Source organism: Saccoglossus kowalevskii, chromosome 4, assembly GCF_978046115.1.
Source record: "Saccoglossus kowalevskii chromosome 4, keSacKowa6.1, whole genome shotgun sequence".
Taxonomy (NCBI): Eukaryota; Metazoa; Hemichordata; class Enteropneusta; family Harrimaniidae; genus Saccoglossus; species Saccoglossus kowalevskii.
Window position 1 is genome coordinate 23663739 of NC_140644.1, and position 11899 is coordinate 23675637.

General features: G+C 34.2%; 1 pseudogene across 1 annotated transcript; it reads left to right on the forward strand.

The window, feature by feature from the left end:
* Window positions 1-1050: 1050 nt before the first annotated feature.
* LOC144350659 (uncharacterized) lies at window positions 1051-4625 on the forward strand (annotated as a pseudogene). The gene is made up of 7 exons (XR_014929117.1): window positions 1051-1464; window positions 1547-1750; window positions 2118-2267; window positions 2353-2508; window positions 2600-2860; window positions 4031-4087; window positions 4187-4625. The product of XR_014929117.1 is annotated as an uncharacterized LOC144350659 (transcript).
* Window positions 4626-11899: the final 7274 nt, after the last annotated feature.

The window sequence follows — 11899 nt, forward strand, 5'->3', positions numbered from 1 at the left end:
CAATAGCAAAATTTATTTGGATTGAATAAATGAAACTAATCTCCATGATTCCACCTTTTTCTTCAAAGGTTTCATCGTATATGCTGTATGGACCTAATTTTGACTTTACTTTTTCTTGAATAGTTTGTTTAGTACTAGTACTAGTTGGATAAAACTTAACATTTGTCTTGAAGTTTCCATGTTTTTTGGGGCTTATTTTGTGCACGTCACCTGAAAATAAATATTGTACCATTACTAAGGCATTTGTGTGACCGCTCCAATCCTTCACTGTTGTAGTTTTTCTTTTAAAGTCCTTGTGCTTCTGGTGAGTTCAATATTGTGTTATTATCAAATATTGACCCTCTCAAAGAGTTTTTTGTTGCTTTGTTTCTTCTGACGAGGCATCATTATAGATTCTGTTATCTCACCATCATCTACAGAAATTATTCTGCCTGCTTGACCTTTATTTCAGAGGCAAAATAAAGAGAGTTCTTAGCTGATGAGAATGAGAATCCTGATGATATTATGGTGTAATCCGGCACACACAAGTGCATATAGGAAATACACGTGATCCAATGGAGGTACGAAATTTCACTCTGATAACCATACATGTGTAACCCTGAAACATACTTCATATTTTGTTATGATATATGGTAGATACTAGCACTGCTACAAGGACAAGAATTTCTAAAAATGTAGTAGTTTTGACCATGAAGAATTCATATTTTTGACTTGCAGTATCATGTTTAATTATAATTATTAGCTTAACCATTCAACATTTGCAGGCCAAAGTAAATATTGCTGGTGTTTCTAAGCGAACTATTACCCAGAGAATTGAGAAGAGTGGATATACTAAAGATACAGAGATACAGATAATGCAAAATCTAATTAAATATGTGAATAATTGTAATTGGCTGCATCTTGGGGTATATCACATATAGCATCTATGTATAGTGAGTGACATTGTATATATGCTTCTTATTCTATGTAGTTCCATTGAAGTGTTTTCTATAATTCCTGAAGACATTGGTATTTTGTTCCAGGCCTAATACCAATATATAAAATATTGTCATGAACTTCCTGGCGTTGTTATTTTCAGCTAAATGCATTAGTGGAGCTGAAGAAAAAAAGGCTGATGGGACAGATTTACAAGTAGGCCTTCGGGAGTCTATCAGGAATGTATGGTCAGGTGACGTGGATTTGGGGGATGGTCAGTTAGATGAATTTCACAACAGACACTTAACAAGTTGAAGTTTATTCAGATCATTGGCTTGGCAAATAGACGGGGTAAAGAAAACATTAAAGTAGAATTGGATACTAAGGTCACACAACTGAATGAAGACAAGGAAATCATGTTAAAAGGTCTAGAAAATGCAGAAAAGGTGTATTCATTAAAAAAACGCTATACAGAGGCATGGGATATTGAAGAGTATGAACAGCTGAGAAACAGGAATGCTAACTTAATCATTCAAATGACTAATCTGATTTAATCACTGTGAGGCGCCACTACATTTTTTGGTGACTAATTTTCAGGCCTCACTGAAAGACGTTCGATGAGACCCGGTAGAATACACAAAGGCTATAACCAGGAAGAAACTCCATGCAGCAACCCATCTCATGGTATTTATGGTTGCTGACGAAAAGAGAAACATGAAGCCATATGCAATACCTGTTAGAGTTCTCACTTACAAGAGAATAACTGATTCTCGTTTAAGAGAATTAAAGGATGAAATAAAGGCTGCCATGGTGATTATGAGAATGGAAGTTGTAGGTGAGTTTTTAGTTTATCTGGTGATTAAGCAATAGGATCTCTCAGGCGACTTCAAATTAGTGACAGGACCAGTCTTTGAACATAAAATGATGGTTTCTAAGTCCAAAGACTATTGCCTACTAAATTCTAGATCTAGAACATGTTGAATGTATTGAAAATAAAAACATTGTGATACACAACGTAAGTAAAACTATTAGTTTTAGTGAAACTGAAAGTTAAATCCAATGTGAAGTTGTACCGGTGTACATTCAAATGAATATTCTCAAAAATTATTGTATTGACATTAAATCTTAAATTAATTGCTTCTGTGGTTATGTCTGAATTTTTACTTTCATGCATTTGCTAATATTCTATTTAATACCCGCAGGCTTTGTGACGGATGGGGAGTTTAATTCATTGCGAACAAAGGAATCATTCAGACCTGTCTCAATAATACAACTGATAATGGAAGCTAAAGCTGTTGCCAGAAGCATGCACACTAGTGTTATAGCCCAGTATTTCACACTTGGAATTAATAGTATGTACAGTAGATTATAGATCACATTATTTATATGTTAAAAAACAATGTAGGAAATAGTTTTGACTAATTTAAATATTTCTAGAGTGTGTATTCCAAATTATTTTGCCATATTTTGTTATATTGCAGATCGACCACTTTTGACACATCTGAAACTGATGTGATTGTGATTTTGATCAAGCCATTCCTAAATTGAAGAAAAAGTTGTTTCCACGGGACTATACACCCCATCCTTGGGTTCATGATAATTTTAATTCTTGCACTAGTTTTCTCAAATTGATTGTGCTGTTTTCCTGGAATACCATACTAACAGCTACTTTGTGTATTAATTGCAGGTAAAGAAGAATCAAGAAGTAACTGTTTAAAGTCCATGTTTACAATCTATGTCTTTAGGTATAAAGTTGAAACATGGAAGAGGGATGGTATTGATTTTAGTAAACATTTGTATGTCCCAGAAGAAGATATGGATATACCTCACTATGAGAGGGAAGACCATGCACATATTCTAAAACGAATTGGTCAATCCACACGTTCTGGTGCTGTTCCAATCCAACTCCAAAGATTTGTTGAAGTGCTTCAAGACCCAAACACAGGTGCATTTTCCACACATTCATCACCATTGATGGTGATAATTTGTTTTTATAATGTGGTGTTTTGATTTCATATATGTATATGCAAAGAATTATCACAGACTAGAGATGCAGTTGGGGACGCTCCCCAACATTTATAGAAATTCTTGGAGGGAATATTAGCTGAAATCATGTTATTGCAAAATTAGAACAATATAAAGGAGGTGTTTTTTGATTTGTCAAGTCTGAATGTTGAGTTTACATGACTAAATTCAGTAAAAAATTAGTACTCATGTGAACAGTTTCAATCCAAAGCCTTAGGGTTACTAGGGGCATTAGACAACAACAAAATAGTGTTAACAAATTATGACCTATGAGACATAGCTTAACAATATCAACATTTTTTTTGCCAAGTGAAAATTTATTTTTAGGTAACTAAGCAAAACAATTCAAAAATAGGTACCTTTGATTGTTCTGATTTTCTTTCTTTCCTCTGAGGAAAAAAAAAAAACTGCGGAACCTTGTTTGAGAAAACCGCTGCATAGAATCTGTGGTGATAGAGGCTAATGTGAACTGGTTCACCTGACTTTCTAAATGTCGATTGGTCGACTTGTTTGGTAGCCATATTGGATTGAAAATAAACCGGAAGTGGCTATATCTCTACTTTCTGAGGGTCTGGACAATTTGAACTTTTTATGACATATACTACTCATATATTATGACATATACTAATCGGCATATGCCAACAGCTATTCTTATATCTTTTCAACAGGATCATTTTTTAAAGTCATTTTTAAGATCAAATTTCTGTTAATTTTGGTCAAAAAAGCCTCGAAAATGATGTTTAATTTATTGCAAAACAAACATTTTGTCAACTCATGCACACTGAACATATGTCTGCGAAAGTAAAACTTTAGCTTGGTTTGAATAACTATTCTTTCATTGTTCCAAATTAGCAAATAAAAGGCTGAAAAAACTGTTCATGGTGCAGAAAATTTACAACTGCAAGCAGTGTATGTCTTAGCAATGCAAGCCACTTACAGTAGCTTATCTAAATTGTACAGTTACTTTAGGAGACCTGTATAAATTAACATTCAAGGGTAATTGGTCCTTTTATTGAATCTTGTAATGTGCAGATATATTTTTAGCATATTTTCATGTAATAAATTATTAAAGTACGAATTTATTTTCCAGCAAGCAGCAGTGGAGCTTGGCAAGTTGTAGATTTAAATGAAAACACTAATTCACATGGTATGTATATAAACAGGAAATGTTATGTTTATGTTAAAAACAGATATTGGGAGCATTTTCTATAATCTCTAGTTATTTGTTATCAACTTTCTTGTACAGAAACATCTGAGACTTCAATGACTCCAACAGAAAGATTAGAAGCATGGAAAAAGGCAACATTGGAGGAAGATGGAAAACAGCCTAACATATATTACGACATAGATTCCAAATATCCTTTTCGCCAGATAGTTGGGTTTTACAAAAAGCAGATCAACCTTCGTATACATCCTTTGGTACATTTTGTTTGTGATGAAGAGCAGGAAGTTGCAATAGATGCTGAAGGCCCAAGTCGAAATTATTTCAAGAAATGCTAAAGACATCCAAAAATGTAAACTACTAGGAATACTGAAGAAATCAAATAGTACTCTTATAGGACTACTAAAGAAATCCAGTAGTCTTCTTATAGACTAAGAACCCTTATATTGACCAATAAAGAAAATCTTATTCAAATATGGTAACTGTTCTATTTATAAAAAAATAATAAATACAGTAAAAAAGACAGTCCTCATGTAAATATTCAAGTAATTTTGCTTATAGGAAATCAAATGACTCAAAAATACTAAATTCATTCAGCTGTTGTTGACTCAACACTATTTCTGGCTTGAATTTTCTTCAATAATTTCTCCTCATTTTTGACTCCCATGTGCGAAGCACATAATGGGAGTCTTTGCAGTTAGCAGTGGAACAGTCGGACACACATACACACTATCTCAAGAACCATACATCGGTTTTTGATGAAACTTGGTGCATAGATGCTCTGGGCCAATGCGCAGATTTGATTAGGTTTTGGGAAAAATCCATGCTCGTTAATTACCTAATTTGCATGATAATTAGCTAATTTTTAGCTGTTCTATGACTGTTCCACTGATATCTAAAGAACCACTCATTAGATTTTGATGAAACTTGGTACATAGATGCTCTGAACTGATGCTATGTTTTGATCCACGGATTATTAGCAAAAACTAATTACCTAATTTGCATAATGATTAGTCAATTTTCGGTTTTTCCACTGATATCTCAAGTACTAATCATCACATTTCAATGAAACTTGGTACATAGATGTCAAATGAAACTGCACAGACCTGATAGTTTTTATGGTAATATCAGTACATATAATTACCTAATTTGCATAATTAATTAATTTTCAGCTTTTGATATAAGTAGTGAGCATTACATTTCAATGAAACTTGGTACTTACAGAGATGGATTGTTTCGGATAAATATTTGTGCATATTAATAACGTAATTTTTGCATAATTAGTTAATTTTCAGCTTTTCCACAGGTATCTCAAGTACTAATCATCGCATTTCAATGAAACTTGGTACATATATCCTTTAGGCTTATGCAGAGACCTGATTAGTTTTAGGGTAAATAATTGTGCATAATAATTACCTAATTTGCATCTTTTCTACTGATATCTAAAGTACTAATCACATTTCAATGAATCTAGAATTATGCAGAGACTCAATTAGTTTTCGGTAAATATGTGTGCATATTAATCACCTAATTTGCATAATTAACCAATTTCCAACTTTCACACTGATATCTCAGGTACTAATCATCACATATCAATGAATGTTTGTACATGGATGCTGTAGGACAATAGACAGACCTGGATAATTGTGGGTTAAAATCTGTACATATTAATTACCTAATTTGCATAATTAACCAATTTTAAGCTTTCACACTGATATATAAAGTACTAATTATTCCTTTTTAATGAAACTTAGTACAAAGATGCTCTAGGACAATGTACAAACCTAATTAGTTTGGGGTAAAAATCTGTTCATATTAATTCCCTAATTAGCATAATAATTCATAATTTTTTGGTTCTAATCACATTTCAATTAAACTTGGTACATAGATTTTCTGTTACATTGCGCAGACCTCATTAGTTTTACAATCAAATCTGTTCATATTAATTTTCTGATTTGCGAAGTAATTTCAAATTATATTTAATGTGTCGCCAATACTCTCAGCACATGGGAGTTCTTTGATTAAAGTTTGCTTTGGATGATTTTCTTTAACTCCTCATCTCACATAATCTGTAATAGAAATGTTATAGTTGTTAGGTCTCTTTGATATTCAATAATCATTTGTGGTTTTCAAATACAATAATATATCCCCTTAATTATATTTGTAAATAATTCAGGGCACAGCAAAAAGGAGTACTATAGTGCTTTCCTTATTTGATAAATAACTTAAAACTATTTCATTCAAACCTAATTGATACATCTGGATTGACTATATTATTTCATGCACCGTTCCACAATTTACCGCAATGGAATCAGATGCACTGTTCGATTTCATATTTCATCATTGTACATGCACAAGCATGGTATGTCACTGTGTTCAAATGGCTCCTATTCAGTGAAAACATATGTTGTCTGAGCGCTGTGTGAGGAATAAATAATTTAGAAAAGTGTGACTTGCAATGCCTATAATTGCATTTACTTTCTCTTTGGGTGACTTTGGTTACACCACTTTTCCTACATGGGCATTGGATTTTTTGCCAGTTAAAGATGATGTGGCCATTGTTTTTCGGTCAAATACAACAGACATGTTATCCCTAGTAAAAGACTTGACATCTGTTGTATTGCACTTTTTGAGAGCACTATGTTCAACCTCAATGCAGTCTCGAATCTGCACCTAAATTATAACAAGAATGATGTTTTAAACAATGATGTATCTAAAAAACCCTGCTTATTAAAGCAACACAAATATATTTGCACATACTTGAATTCTTTATTTGCTCTATCAATAGCACTTGGACTCTTGTAAACACAATATGTAAATGGCCAAACTTATTTAGGGATCATGCACTTCTAGCAGGGTAAATACATGTTATATCAACACAATCATAAAATTCAAATAACAAAAACACACCTTAGCCAGTTTGTCTGTATCACATCTTGTTCCCTGAGACTATTGACTGATTTTAGGACAGTCTTGTGCTTTAATGTTGCATTGCTACTTAGTCTAGCTTTTTCATAACTGCAATGAAGATCAGGTGTGCACTTCATAAACGCTTCCAGTTTCTTCGTCACAGCAGGTAGGTTTATAACAAATTTGAAAATTTATCTTGTTAAAGTAATTTTACTTAAACTTTACTACGAGCAATATATTTATTTCGTAGTAAGTTATGTAGTGTACAGTAGTAATGCAGCAAGTGAACTCAAACTCTATTGCCTTTCATTCTTTGATTCTTCTATTCTCATCTTCTAAAAAATGTAATTCTTTTCCTCAGTGTTAGCTTTTCTTCTTCGTCATCAGATAGAATAGGCTAAAATGTTGATAGAAAAATCATAGCGTTATTCATCCCACAGAAATTAGGTAGCTTGCACAGAACTATAGTTATAGCAATAGTTCATATTTTTGTTCATGGTAACAAACCAATATTCAACTTGGTATTGGTATTAACCCTGTTACAAAAGTTGATTGTAATCTTAATGGAATTTACAAACGGCAAACAGAATTCCACCAAAAAAATTTGCCATCTTGCAATACACAATAAATGCATTTTTCAAATATGTGTTCTACTAGATATGCACTTGTAATAGATATGGTATCCCATGGTCTGTGATTGCCAATCACCATGATCCAAACATTCCAATTTCCACATACTTACAAACACACAAATTACTACTGGATGGAGATATATAAGTGACATTATCAAAATTTATTCAACCTCACCCTTTTAATTAAGTAGTGGTACAGAGCATGCCTGTTTTAATAACTACATTCTTATGTTTCAAATTAAAAAACAATCTTACCTCAGTGACACTGCATGCATCGATAACTGCATTGTCTTCCTTCAACTTCATTCAGATAACCCTCTTTGCTGATATTAAAATAATATTTGTGTTACGTTTTTTTTTTAAATGCACACATACTTGCTGTTATTTTTATATGATTTTCCTTTAACTTTCTTTACTCCTGAATACGTGCTCGTTTTTTCATCTGAATAACCAAAAAAAAGAACATAAATTCAGTATTAATATGATGAAAAGTAATTGTGATATTGCAAGTAAATTTTTATCAGGGTAGATGAATACTACAACTACATGTATTGAACAGCTGTTAACTAGAAAATAAAGCGAGTATTGAGGTAGCTGAACATTGTGTTACCAGTAGAAAACAAAATACATTTTATTTAGACTAAATAGTCTCTAATTAGATGAAGTTATTTTAAGGAAATGAATTAAAGATATGTCATTTCTCCATATTTTCAGTATTATGGGTTCATACCATATTTGCACTGTAACGTTTTTTGCACTCCATGGAGAAGTTATCTCATATCATATCAATTTTTTCTCGGTGACATGAGTTGAAATAGTCACCAGTGATTGCGCCCAAATTCAGTTTCCCTGACCCCCATTATCAGGAAGGAACACCTATTTTGAAAGACAAAGGGTCCCATTCGTGATAAATATGCTCACAATATATTGTTGGTCATTCTTGTGAATTGTCTCATTGGGACTCTCAGCCGATTTAAGGGTTATATGTAATGTTCTCCATACTCTCAGTATTAAGGGTTCATACCATTGCGACAAAGAAAATCGAAGAAAAAATTGTGGCCACTTTATTATTTTTCGAGAAACAAAGAGCCAGAAATGTCTTGAAAAATTGCATTTATGAGTTGTTTCTTCATATCTCAAAATTTTGCTCCGTGACGTCGGATGGAAAAGCTATATATTGTTGATGTCAATCCTAACTTCGTTGCAAATTAAAAAAAAAAAGACAGTTTCCAGAGCGATGTGTTCCCATTGTTTTAAGTGCGGAGTTGTATCCCACAATGCATTGCACACATGCTCAGTAACATGGCCAATAGTGCAAAATTTGTCGCCAACTCCCTTATAGGCTCTTGTAGACGACCCACGGTCTGAATATGCTAATTAGACCTTTTAGTTGTCGATGTCACCTATCCATTTGACTTGATTTTCAAAAAAAAATTGAAAAAAAGGCGCGCAATTTTTATAAATTTGATGTATGATCAATGCTCTAATGTTCATGATCCCTAATTGGCAACATAAACAGGAGTTTTCGACCCCCTTGGAAGCGAAAACTCTGGTTTTCTGGAGCTCGTCAGAGGTGTTAATTGTCTGCTGACGAGTGTTGTTATGATCGCTTTTGTTCTAGTCCATTATATAACCGGACCAGGGGTTTAGTCCAATGATAATTCAGTTCAAACTCATTAACGTCATCGCCATCACTTTCTTCTTCACTTGACTCATAAATCCTGTTCTTTACCATTCAAGCTTTCAATTATTCCAACCCAGTTGTCAAAGTAGATACCAAGGATCTTTAGGCCATTGCTGTCCCATTTTATTCTTGAGTGGTTTGTCGTCTCAGAACCTCTGTTTCCCAAGCCACATACCTTGTAATTTTGTAATATTGATATTTGTATTACTTGCACTTTCATATATACGTAACCAGTACTCAAATTTTTCAAAATGATGGTTGTCTGTCAGAAACAAGCCGACATCTGCATAAGCAGAAAAATTAACTTGCCTTTCACATTTTAATACTCCCACTCTGTTATTTTATGCAAAAGAGTTTCAATAACAAGTGTCGGGTGAGTGATGAGTTTATTCGAATTAGGCTTTGTGTTTCTGAGTGGTATATGAGGCGGATGAATTCAATAAATGACATGAGTTCTAAAAAAGTCGTGGTGGACCCGATCGAACGCCTTTCACTGGTCCAAAGACACCAATGCCAGTGAAATGTTGTTAATGTTTGTATTGTGTATTTGCCTTCCAGGGGATACTATAAGACTAACTGTAGTCAGCAATGGAGTCTGACTGGCTGGCCTCCAGTTGCTTCACAAATTATTGTTACCAGTTTTGGATAGTAATGTAATCTGTGTTCAGCAACAAGATATTGGTTAAACGTCTTTTTCAAGTGAAGTCACAAAAACTTCAAACAAGTCAGATCCTAATCCCTTCCAGGGCAGACCATCAATGCCAGGGGTTTTACCATTTACATTTTTGGGGTTCATCAGTGACAGTACCATCTTGACTTTGGAGTTAGGAAATTACCTTTTTGCCCTTTATGTTTTTCGAGGGAGAGAAAAAAAAACGACGGAGTATCATTTTTGTGTTACACTTTGTGGCGCGCTCTTAATGGTGTCTCTTCACACCGAACCATATTTTCCAGCAATCTTTCTTTCCGTTTACAACCCTTTCAAATACAGCGTTATTATTAGCGTTGTTTCTAGACCTGCAATTTCATTGTCATTGCGTAAATTGTGTTTTCCTGTACGGTAAATGCAACTGAGTTTTGATGTGTATTTTTTGATTAGTTGCTGAATGTTGCGTTTGCCTGTATCCCACCATAACTAAATTGACTGAAATCGAGATTTTTGTTTACGCCATGACAACCAGTACTGCCGTATATCACAATATTCGTTATCGTCTAGAAAACATACATTGAAAACCGGACTGGGTTGTGGTTCGATATGTCTTTGAATGAGAATGTGAGTGTTGCTGGTAATGTGGCTGAATTGTTGCTTGGCTGAGTCCACTGGCCACTGATTTCCGCACGAAAAACATATCTAATCTAAAGTGCGTGTCATTACAGCTCCATGTATATTGTGTTGAACCTGTATTGGCATGCATCAGTCAGTTTAAATGTTTTTGTTTTATTTGGAAAAAAAAATGTCCATAGTGGGACATCACTTGCAATGATAAAGTGTCCGTGTTCAAACCATTTAATCAAGGCTTGAGCACCTTAAAACATTATAATCTTTCAGTTCAACCTGTTGGTGCATACATATTTATTAAATGAAAGGAATTACCATCCAACTCCGCATGAACATACAATAGATGACCAGTTTACAAAAAAAAACATTAATTAATATTGCGACAAAAGAGTGCGAATTATCATGGGAAAAAACATTGGCCCTCGCCATACAACTCGCTATCTACCTTCATCGGAAGGCATTGTATGGGTCTCCTGCAGAAAGTAGACATTGCTTGAATGATTTGATTTAAGAAAGTGAAAAACATGATAGCGTCTGTGAGCATGACGATCACCTCTTATATTCCAGGTCGCTTTGATATTGGTCATTAAGGACAGTAAAAATCTACAAACATGGATACTACACATTATATATTTGTATTGTATTTTATTAGTAAGACAATGGGATATCGTTTAATTACCTTTCGTAATATGTTTCCACAGTCTGGCCGTCTATCGCTGTAAACGTGATGTCTGCTTTTTTACGAAAGTGAATAAGTGAGCGCACTCGGCGGCGCAGATCAGAAAAAAACTTTTTAGCATCCTCCACTAATCGTTTTGAGTTATATGTGTCCTTTAAAAGGGGTGTAATCTCATCGTCTTCTAGTATACTGTCTTGGTCTCCCTCAAAAAAACTGTGATAGATGAGACATTTATGCGAAGACTGATCCAACTTCGTCAGAATCGTCCTGTGTTTCAGTTTAGAGGCATGACCCTTATTAAATACATCAAGTGAGTCAGTCTCCAAAAAATAGGAAAAGGAAGCAAAAGAGGTTGAGGGTGGGGCCGTACCACCTTCTCATCAGTATTACATGTAGACATGGAGTAAGTTTGCAAGATAGGAGTTGAGCACCCATCACTAAGGCTTTTACCTGATAGCGTTTCTGTTTCTCTAGCAGCGCCATTGTCTTCAGGTAAGGAGTTTATACCAACACTTTCAGACCAACAAGGTGTCGAGGATGTTTGTGCAGCAAATTTAATTATTCGAAATAAAGCTGATTCGCAAGAATATTGTTGGACGGTCATGCTACAATC